This window comes from Schistocerca gregaria, chromosome 1, assembly GCF_023897955.1.
Source record: "Schistocerca gregaria isolate iqSchGreg1 chromosome 1, iqSchGreg1.2, whole genome shotgun sequence".
NCBI lineage: Eukaryota > Metazoa > Arthropoda > Insecta > Orthoptera > Acrididae > Schistocerca > Schistocerca gregaria.
In genome coordinates, this window is record NC_064920.1 from 719,320,599 (window position 1) to 719,332,544 (window position 11,946).

Here is an 11,946-nt window from a genome sequence, read left to right on the forward strand (position 1 = left end):
GTTATGGACTAGCAGCTAAACTTAAGCTTAAACAAACCTGTTTTTCTGAAATGTGATGGCAGCTAAAAACACTATGGTCCTTTTAATAATTTTGTGTGCAATGTGAAGTAACATACGAAAAAACTGATGCTTCAACTACCTAAAACAAAGAAACGAAAATTCCTCTTATTTGAGCTCCTCGTATAGTGTGTGTAATTTCGCTTCTGTATCATGAAATGAAATTTTTCAGACCCATGTACTGTTTTGTGTTGTTTTACACTTCTGTCTTCATTCTCTAATATACAAGCTATCCTTGTAAGCTGACCATTTGAGTTCAATAAATGTCATTTTCATACAAATGTGGACTCCAGCATCAACATAAACTAGCTACAATGTCATGTATGGTCACTTCGCTCATAAAAACAGTTGAAAATCATCTTGCAAAGATCGAAATCCCCGTGGAAAAGAAGTTGAACACAGCCTTGGTAGTTGATGTCACGTGACCTGAATTGACTTGACATGCCATGATGTGATGGACAGTCCGAATACATCTTGATGTGACAGTCTCATAAGGTGATGGTGTGATGATGGCCAGTGTGAATTGGGCCCTAACCCAAAAGAAAATGCTTGTACATAGATGTTCTGTGAATTAAACAGGTTCATACACACTTATACACATAAGCAACACACTTCTTGGTTGCGGTATGTTGACTTGCTTCAGCAGGTAGTGAACCATCTTTCTATTTATGCCACAGCATGCACACTAGGAGACTTGATGTTGAATCTCAATGAGAACAATGGGTGCGTAGAGCTGCTTCCGAAATTTCCAAGACAAACAGTATCGTACAAAGAAAAGTTAAGATCTTTGTCAGTTGCATTCAATCGTCAAGCACAGTTTAGGAAACCACAATACTACAAGTATCTCAGAAACACACAAAATTTTGAAATAGGAAATTATGTTTTGCTCTGAACTCATTGCAAAGGACAGCAAGTGGTCGCTATTTTATGAAGTCTGTAAATCATCACATGCATTCCACACCAAGATTGTTATTTGCTCACAAACCGTAGAGCCAATAAGACTCAAGGCTCTTAACCACAGAAAGATTTTTTGCCGGCCAGAGTGGCCGAGCAGTTCTAGTTGCTAAAGTCTGGATCCCTGTGACCGCTACAGTCGCACGTTCGCATCCTGACTCCGGCATAGATGTGTGTGATATCCTTAGGTTAGTTAGGTTTAAGTAGTTCTAAGTTCAAGGGGACTGATGACCTCCGAAGTTAAGTCCCATAGTGCTCAGAGCCATTTGAACCACACAAAGATTTGAACAAGTACCAGTAAATAAACATTATGGAAAATAAGGACCATCGATGAGAATATTTGTCATGCTGATCAACAAATGAACTAAAAAACATGAAACAGCACGTATCCTGACATGTTTTGGAATGAATATTTTGTTTGTAACACACATATCTATATCAATGATAAGGGATAGATACTATCTTGAGTTGTATTATATGTTTGCACATGTACAGAGATATTAATCTGAAGAAGGTCTGTTGTAGCATCAAATCACTTTTATCTATGCTTTTTCTGTGTTTATTATGATACTAACTATATCTCTGTACGAAAAAAAATAAAATGACCATATGGCATTATTGGACGTGACTTGTGTGCCAGTTATGAAGATCGAATGATAATGAGGAGAACACAACATCCAGTCCATTAACGGAGAAAATTTCCAACCCAGCCGGGAATCAACCTGGGCCTGCTGCAGGGGAGGTATGCATGTTACCATCCAGGTAAACAGGCGGACATCTGTGTAGGTATAAGGTTATTTTCACTAAGTGCAAATGTGCATCTAAGACTTACACATACCTAAATACCCTTTGTATTTAGCGCATTTCAATGCTATTACTTATTTTCTTTTTATGAGAGAGTAAAAGACAGTCATGAACTGTTGAAACACAGTGAAAAACAGAGAATGAGGTCCTGCCAATAAATAAAAATATATATATAGACACATTGCACCATGTGGCATGTACCGTCCCAACACAAAAAATCACATGTTTGTATGTAACATACTAACCTATTCGCAGAGTAAACATCAGTAGTACACTTACCCAAAATACTAATAAGCAACATGAATGGTAGAGTACAGCAGACGTGAAATTTGTAAGTGGAATTTGTTTTTCCTCAGCTTCTTTTGTGTGAGCATCTGTTTTTTTGTACTTAAATCATTTCTGATAGTAGGTACTTTGCTATTTTGTACTCACCTGCATTAGATAGTGATGTGTTGTAGAGATTTTTTTTACTTGAGTTTTATATGTATATAAGTAAATGAGTTATTAACTTCATGCTATATGAATCATATCCCCATATTCTAAAGCATTTTTCAAAAGGAAACTAGGATGGCTGAAATTCGTAAAAATGTGTGACTGGTTGAAAAAGAATTTAACAGAGAAAATAACTTGGACAGAAAATCTGTAAATATAAAAGATCATAGTAAACAAGAAATCATGTACGAGAGTCCCTAAATCTCTGTTATGGATAAAAACAAATTATATAAAGCATTCTTGGACTTCTTTCTGCATGAGTTCAGGGTAGAGCCTCGAGCTTTCGACAATTTCACCCTCGCCGTCGTCAGGATCAAGTGACTATCAAAACAGCTGCTGTGGTGGCTTTATATAGCCCAACGAAGGCTTCTGATTGATCGGTAGCTACGTCATGCTGTCGCAGGTGCACCACCACTCCCAGTGTAGCGTAAACATTGCGACAGTTCTCTCATCTCTGGACTGGGTGTGGGTCGATATGTTGACAGCAGCTCATTGAAGAGCTCATTGCCGTCATCCCGTGGAACAGCACACACTGTCATCAACCTCTCAGACAAGAACCTGGATGAAGGAGCCATCTCGGACCTTAATAAAATATTGAAATTCGCTCCTACGCCACACACTGTACCTACTGTGAAGTTTATTTGTGGAGTGCAAGAAGCTGTGTGGTATCTCTCACACGATGACACCAGTAAGGCTTACCACCAGTCACATTTTAGCCTCAGCCATGCTGCCCAAATCTCTAACATCAGCAGAGCAGAGAAACAGGGGCTTCATGCATTGTGGAAAGACGAAGATCTTGTGGTACTTCCTGCTGACAAAAGAAGTGCCACAGTTGTTCTTAATACAAGTGAATGTCGCAGCAAAGTGGCATCGTTGGCGGAAGGTAGCATGTACAAATACCTAAAATGGCAGAAGAGTTCTAGCTCACCAAAGGATGTCATCAAGACGGACAAGCACCTAGACCTAGGCTGTATGGATTACCAAGGATTCACAAACAAGGTATTCTGTTGAGAGCAGTTGTTAGTGCCAATTGTTCTGCTACATAGAGGCTGGCCAAGTATTTAACTAAGTTGATGACTCTGATAGTCGGTCACTGCGAACATCACATTAAAACACTCAGATGTTCATTGAGAAAATTAAACAAATTAGAGTTGACCCAAACGATATTTCAGTCGGCCTGGATGTGGTTTCGTCCTGTGGAGGACACATTGAAACTGTTGGCAGGGCATTTTCCTCCTGAAACGAACAAGCTGTTCTGACATCTTACGACGAACACCCACTTCTTGTACAGTGATAAATTTTATGAAATGACGGACGAAATGCTTATGGATTCTCCATTGTCTCCTGCTATGGTCAACTTTTTTAGTGGAACATTTTGCGAAATGTGCACAACTCCCCTTCGACAACCTTTTTTTTATAGTTTTGCTGACAACAGTTCATGGTCCAGCCACATCACGTAGCAGCTCTTGAGCACTTCCAGGAACATATGAACAGCATGTACCCAGACATTCAGCTCACCATCAAGACAGAGAAAGAGGGAAGGCTGCCGTTTTTAGATGTTCTGGTACAATGAAAGTCAGATGGACATCTCAGCCATTCAGTATAACACAAGCCAATGCACATCGATTTATATCTGAGCGCTCGGAGTTTTCACTATCCAGTACAGAACAGAGTGGCTTTAAATAAAATGCTACACAGAGCAAGAACCTTTTCTGACGAAGAACACTTGGTTTGCGAAATCAATCATCTGAAGTATGTGGTCACAGCTATTGGTCACGTGATATCAAGTCAGCATTCACCATGACAAGGAAACATGAAAATGCTGAACATTGACGTGATGGGCTATCTATTGCATTCCTTCCCTTCTGAGGCGCTAGACCCAGCAGAGTCCTGGGAAGACGATGTATTAGATCTTTATTTCGACCTTCTAAGAAAATAAAGCAGATGCTATGCCCTGTTAAGGACAGAATCTGGTTAAGGATTCCTGGAATTTACAACATTCCATGTGAATGCGGAAGCAATTACATCAGTCATCAGTCCGCACCCTCTCTCTCCACTAAGCGGAATATCGACGACATACTGAAAATCGCGAGCAGGAGAAATCCGCAGTTGCTGAGTACAGTCTCACAAACAAACATAATATATTGTTTGACGAAAAAAAAATTTGTCCTAGACTCCTACATACTGGGACCCCATAATTAAAGAGGTTGTAGAAGTAAGAATGTTTGAGAAAAGCTTCAACTGTGACGGTGGATATAATCTTAAGAGTTACATGGAATGGGTTCTTGATGGAGAGAAGAGCCATAGATGATTGTCGTAATGTTTACGCATCGGCGAGGATGGTCGCGCCACCAACGCGGACGTTGAAACCATCTGCGACAGCATAATGTAAGTACCGATCACTGACCTGGGCACACTTTGATGACGTCAGCTTTGTAGTGCTACAACCGAAACACAGCTCTGTAGTGACCCAGATCAGCATGCCGCGATACTCGCGGATTTGCCATTTCTGCTTCGCAGAATTGAGAACGATGTTACTGTTCACTGATTATTATTTACTCTTGATGCTAAAAGAATACTATTCTCTGTAATTCTGTTATCTTTAAATTACTTCAAACCTTTGACCTCGAAAGAGTTTGATTAATACACTTTAACAACACGCTGTACTGTTTCGATTTTTTTAAAAAAAGAAATGGTGTAAGATTCACTCACAATGATAGTCATAAATAGTTGTTTTCATTCTTCAGTTCTGCATTGTTTTGTCAAAGAGTGTCGACAGCATGTTTTCAATCAATCAGGGGGGGGGGGTGTACTTCAAATTCTCTCGCTCTGCCTGCCTGTCTGTCTGTCTCTCTCTCTCTCTCTCTTTCGCACACACACAACACACACACATACACTCAGAGAGAGAGAAAGAAAGCTCGTCGCCTCCGATTCCGAGTAATGTCCCAATTCAGCTGACAGCAGTGATCCCTCCCATTTCCTTTCCTTTCTTCTTCAATTTACGTATAACATACACATACACCACCAGAGGGCACCATCAAACACAACACGACATCTACAAAACAACCAACTCAAAAGCTCTGCACTGCACTGATGTCACACATCACAACAGCATTAAATCATGGGTCAAAGCAGACCAGTGGAATCAGACGCTTCCATTGATCTGAGAAGCTGCCAGTAATAATGTATTCCCACAATATCTAAGACTGTTTTCATTTTTTGTTGGGAACTGCATTTGTTCAATTATCAGCTGCAGCTGTGAACGTGTAGCGTTTGAAAATCCATCTTACAGCACATCCACTATATTTTCAACCACCAAACACTTGTTTAAATTGTCTTGTTCAGACACTATTGACGCATTATATTTCAATATTCTGTCAAATACATGGTTGGTTTTTACTGACATATATTCTAGTGGGCACTTCATGCTGGAGAATTTTGTATCTGTAGGCAGAAAGTAGGACACTTAAATCACTATTAATACTTACAGAACCGAGAATAACTGGTAGTTCATAAGTGACATCAATAAAACACAGCACTATCTTCTGTTCACCTTTGACAGAGCACCACTGTTTCTTGTTGATACAGGTTGCACCTGAAACGTAATTGTATATGTCTCCCAAATTTTTAATAGCGATTTGTTCTTCATAGTACATGTAAATCTTCCAAACTTCTTCCCATTGCTTTCTCATGATTGTCAAGTTCTACACCACATAATTTTCTACATAACGGTTCAGCTATTGTCAAGAAATCTGGTAAATTTGAAAAAATTGAAGGCACTGAATTTGGTTTCAGTTTTGGGTATTTTCTTTCAAATGTCTTGATTTCTCCAACATCTACAAACGTTTCTGTCTTGGTTATGCGCTCTTCAGTAAAAAGTCTGATGAACGTTACTGGTTTCTTAAGCTTCAAGAAAATGGTGGGAATTTTCCTTAGCTACGTTTTCTTTAGTTCCTCATCGCTTGGTAAAGAAAATGTGTTAACAGCTTCATTTGGAGATCTGTACTTACTTTTATAGCCTGCCACACTACGGAACGTTGGCATTTCTAGTACCATTACCTGAAAACAGAAATTCAGTGTAGCTTTTGCAATGTAGGTATATATATTTCAAAATGTATTTGTACACATTTAGTTAGTTTACAATGCAGCTTTCGGCAAAACCTCTCAATCAAACACAAGTGTTATCTGTTTATTAAATAGTCATAAAAGTAATTATATTAGATTTACATATAATGTACTTACTGTTCAAAGAACTGCAAATTCATGAAATTTTCTTTGATAACAGAAGATTGTAGCAGCTAGTACTTAACCCACAAGTCAATACAAAGTTCAACATGCTGAGCAGCACATTAGCAGGCGAACGACTTAACGAACAACAGATCCACTCTGCCTATGTCTCAAACAAGATGGATTCCAGTGCCCAGGCCCAGGTTGGTATCTCGAGTCACCCACACGACCACTCAGAACTTGTCTTTGGACTATATATGGCCACCACAGCTGCGATTTTTACAGTCAGTTGTTCCTGACGATGGCGGTGGTGGAAATTGTTGAAAGCTCGAGGCGTTATCCTGAATTGACGCATCAAGAAGTTCGAGAATATTTTATACAACAGTGCCGTTCCGAAAGACTTCATTGTCATATAAACAGTGACCAACCACGTTCTGGGGTAGAGAATTAGTGTATTGTACGTAATTCCGATCCCTGATAGGCTGTTAAAAGAAAATTAGAAGAAGCAAACAGACTTCCTCCAGGACACAGAGTTGTGTGCGTATACCTCATAAGAAAACTATAAACGCTCCCTCCAAAAGAGAGCGCCACTGAAAGGGTGTCGATAGATTCCAAGCACATGATGCTTCTCTAGCATCCCTGAGAAAGCATCACATCACATAAACAAAGTGTGCTACGTTGAACGGTCACGTCTGAACTAAGCCACGGGTGCACCAGCAGTAAAACATAACTGTCGACGAAAGTCTATGCAGTGCTCATTATTGAACATTCAAATGTACACGCTCATATGCACAAAAATACACAAAATTATCTACATGTTAATTAGTTTTGACCTTTGTAGATAAACAATCTATTACCCAAACAAAAAACGAACTTCCAGCATTGTATTTACGTGATTCTTATGCAATGAGCTATGTCCAATTCTTTGCAGCTGACAAAAATTCGACGAAAAATTAATAATTGTACATTCTGATCAGGGTAGTAATGTCATCATCAAATCTCATCCCTGATATCTTTTCAACTTGAATTTGAATCCCTGTCTTGAACCTTTCTTTTGTTTCTGTCATAGCTTCTTCGATGTATAGAGCGAACAGTAGGGGCGAAAGACTACATTTCTGTTTTACATCCTTTTTATCTGAGCATTTCGTTCTTGGTATTCCAGTCTTTATTACTCGCTCATGGTTCTGGTACATATTGTATGTTATTCGTCTTTTCATAACGATTACTCCTATTACCAGAATTTCGATCATGTTGCACCATTTCATATTGTCCAGGTCGACAGATCCAATGAACAAATCCTGATTTTCTTCAGTCTTGCTTCCATTATCGCATGAAACGTCAGAAATTTTCCTTTGGTGCCTTTAACTTACCTAAATCCAGACTAATCGTTGTCTAACAAATCCTCAATTTTCGTTTCCATTCTTGTGTATATTACTCTTGTCAGCTACTTGGATGCATAAGGTGTTAGGGTAAATGTGCGATAATTCTCGCACTTGTCCTCTCTTGTAGCTTCGTAATTGTGTGAATGATGTTTTTCCTAGGTTTAATGGTATATTGCTAGACTCATAAATTCTATGTACCAACGTGACTAGTCATTTTGTTGGTAATTCCCCGACGACTTAAGAAATTCCGATGAAATGTTATCTATCCTTTCTGCTTTTTCTGTCTTAATTCTTCAAAAGCTCCTTTAAATTCTGATTCTACTACTGGATCCCCTATCTCTCCCCGATCGACTGGTGTTTCTTTTTCTATCACGTCATCAGACAAGTCATCCCTCACATAGAGGCCTCCGACGTACTCTTCCCACCTACCTGCTCTCTCTTCTGCATTTAATACTGGAATTCTAATTGCACTTTTAATTTGCTTTTAATTTCACTGAAGGTTGTTTTGACTTTTCTGTATGCTGAGGTAGTTCTTACGACAGTCATTTCTTTTGAGATTTCTTCACATTTTTCCTTTAGCCATTTTTCTTTAACTTCCCTGCAATTCCTATTTATTTCATTCCTGAGCGACTTGTATTTCCACGGTCGTGAATTATCCTGAACGTTTGTGTACTTCCGTCTTTCATCAATCAACTGAAGTATTTGTTGTGTTACTCATGGTTTCTTCACCATTACCTTCCTTGAACCTACGTTTTTCTCTCCGATTCTGTACCTGTCCTTTTTGGATATGTCTATTCCTCTTTAGCTGAACTGGGTACTGAGTTAGTCTCTTCATCCCTTAGTATTTCTGTATCTCATCTCTTTGCGCATTGCTTCTTCCTGACTACTCTCTTAAACTTCAGACAACTCTTCATCACTACTAAATTGTGATCTGAGTCTATATCTGTTCCTGAGCATGGCTTACAATCCAATATCTGAATTTTGGGATATCTGCCTGACTATGGTGTAATTTGACTGAAATCTTCCCATATCTTCCATCCTGTTCGAAGTACACCTCCTCCTCTAGTGTTTTGTAACCAGACTACTTGCTATTACTAGCTGAAATTTACTGCGGAGCTCAATTAGTCTTACTCCTCTCTCGCTCCTATTACCAAGTCCATATTCTCCCATACCTTTTTCTATTACTCCTTCCCCTACAATCAGCCATGACTATTAGATTTTCATCTCCCTTTACATACTGAATAAAATGTTCAATATCCTCACATAGTTTCTCTATCTCTTCATTCACTGGTTGCGACGGTGGCTTGTATACTAACATTACTGTTATTGGTGTTGGCTTGCTGTCAATTCTGATGAGAACGAGCCTGTCACTGAACTGTTCACAGTAACTTCCTCTCTGCCCTGCTTTCCTACTGATAACAAATCCTAGTCTTGTCATACCGTTTTCTGCTGCTGCTGATATTACTGTATACTTGACTAATCAGAAATCCTTATTTTCTTTCCATTTCACTTCGCTTAGCCACACCATACCCAGTTAAAGCCTCTGCATCCCCTGTTACAGATATTTTAACTTCCCTACCACATTCAAACTTCTGACATTCCATGCCGCAGCTCGCAGAACGTTATCCTTTACTTGGTTATCCAGTCTTTTGCTCATGGTCGCCTGTCCCTTGGCAGTCCACTTCCAGAGATCTGACCGGGGGAATAGTCAGGAATCTTTTGTCAATGTAGAGATCATCATGACACATTTTTAATTACAGGCCACATGTCCCGAATCTGCCATGCACCTCCGTCCGCTCCTCTGCCCTCTTTGACAAAGCTGTTGGCAGGATGACGGTGATTTCTTATACTGAAAATCTTTGGCTACAATTGCTGATGATTTTCATTCAGAATTGAAGAAGTGGTGGGATATGAACCCACGATGTTTTTATTACTAGTCAAAGACGCTACTACTAGACCACAGTTTCCTGTGGGACCCATAGTGACTATCAAAAATTTTGAATATTAAAATGATTATTATTTGTCAGTTTCCTAGGTTTTGCAGTTATGTATTTTGACCATACTTGCAATGAGGATATTGCGTTGATTTGTACTACCATGCCACTTGCAATTTAAGCTGAGAAAGAGTGTAGGACATAATACTACAAACTGACGTTTTTGTCTGTGTATTGTATGGTAGGTGAAAGAATGGAGACTAATAAAATAAACTTAACACAGTTTCTGCAAATTCATATCAAAGATAGACATGCTGCTTGTGCTGGTAAGCAGTAATTTGTGAATCCATTTACAGAATACACTTAGAGGACAAGTTACTAACTGAAATGGATAAATAACATAGCTAGAATTGTTTTTAGGGTGTAACAAAAATGTACAGCACAAATTGCACAACATGTTTCTCGCACATAGACAAAGAAATTGTATTGCATGAGCATGGGTCTGGAAACGCTTTGTTTCCATGTTACAACTCATTAATCATGGGAACCACACAAGAACAGGGCTTTAGAACCACAGGGAACATGCACTCTTGGTGGTATCTGGTTACATTGTTCATCACTGGTGATTTGTTTTACACATCACAGTGTACATGCGAGGTACATCATTGTTTGTTTACAGGTAACATCAAATGTTCCAGCGAGCAGTACTCCATTACAAGCACACTGGTTACTATATAGAGTTAATCACTGACTTGGCTTGCACAATGGGAGACTATGCAAATGCAGAGGTGGCAGATGCCCATTTGATGCATGGATTAGCTGACGGCAATGGCGCTCGCGCTGGACATTTGTACTGGGAGAGATTTCCAGGATGAAGGTGTCCCAACAGGGAATCATTCGAAGCCATTGATCGTCGACTCAGGGAACATGGAGTATTTATGCCTATTACTCGAGACAGGGAGAGTCCTAGAAGGATGAGGACACCGCAACGGGAGGTGGCAGTTCTTAATGCAGTTGTCGACGTCCTCGTGTCAGTACAAGACATATAGCTGCGACACGGAATGTTGACCACCTGAATGTCTGGCGAGAGTTACATGAGAGCCAGCTGTATCCGAACCATTTACAGCAAGTGTAGGCATCATCAGCAGCTGATTTTCCTACCCAGGTATTCTTCTGCGAGTCGTTTACTCAACAAAGTGCCAAACCTAATTTTAATGCAACCATGCTGTTCGCAGATGTGGCGTCGTTTCAACAAGATCATATGGTAAATTTTCACAATCGGCATGTATGAGCAGATGTCAATCCTCACACAACTGTTGAACCAAGTCATCAACAAACATTTCTCTCAATGTTTGGGCCAGCACTTTTGATGATTATTTGATAAGGTCTCACTTTGTTCCACACAGGTTCAACAGATGAAGTTACCATGATTTTGTAGAGAATGTTCTATCTGACCTATTAGCAGATGTGCCTTTAGCTGTGTGACAAAACATTTACATCAAGCACGATGGAATACTTCCTCATTTTAGTGTTAATATCTATCGACCTCTAAATTACAGATTCAGTGACAGATGGGTAGGAAGAAGTGGACTAATTGCCTGGCCACTACACTCTCTAGACTTCAAAACACTGAACTGTTATCTGTGGGGGCATTTGAAAGCTCTTGTGCATGCCCGTGTTATGGAAAGTTGCAAATCATATGGAATACTCCAGTGATACTGCAATGCATCTGAGATTCACTAATGATACCTGGTTGAAGCATGTGTCATTTTCCATGGAGAGCATATTTAATATATGAGGTGAGAAAAGAAAAGAGATGTAACATGGAAACAATGCGTTTGAAGACCCACATTCATATAACATAATTTCTTTCTATGCACTTGAGGAATATGTCCTGCAATTTGTGCCATACAGAATGAAAAGGTTATTCATTTGCAGGAAGCAACAGTGTTCAAAACAGAAACACAATGCTCTACACATTGTGTGACAAGATGTAATGTAGTTGAATACCAGTTCTGCCAAGATGTCGTCTGCCTGCCATGCATCACTCACATATGCGAACTGTGACTTTACTGTGCTACAATCACGTTGTTGTG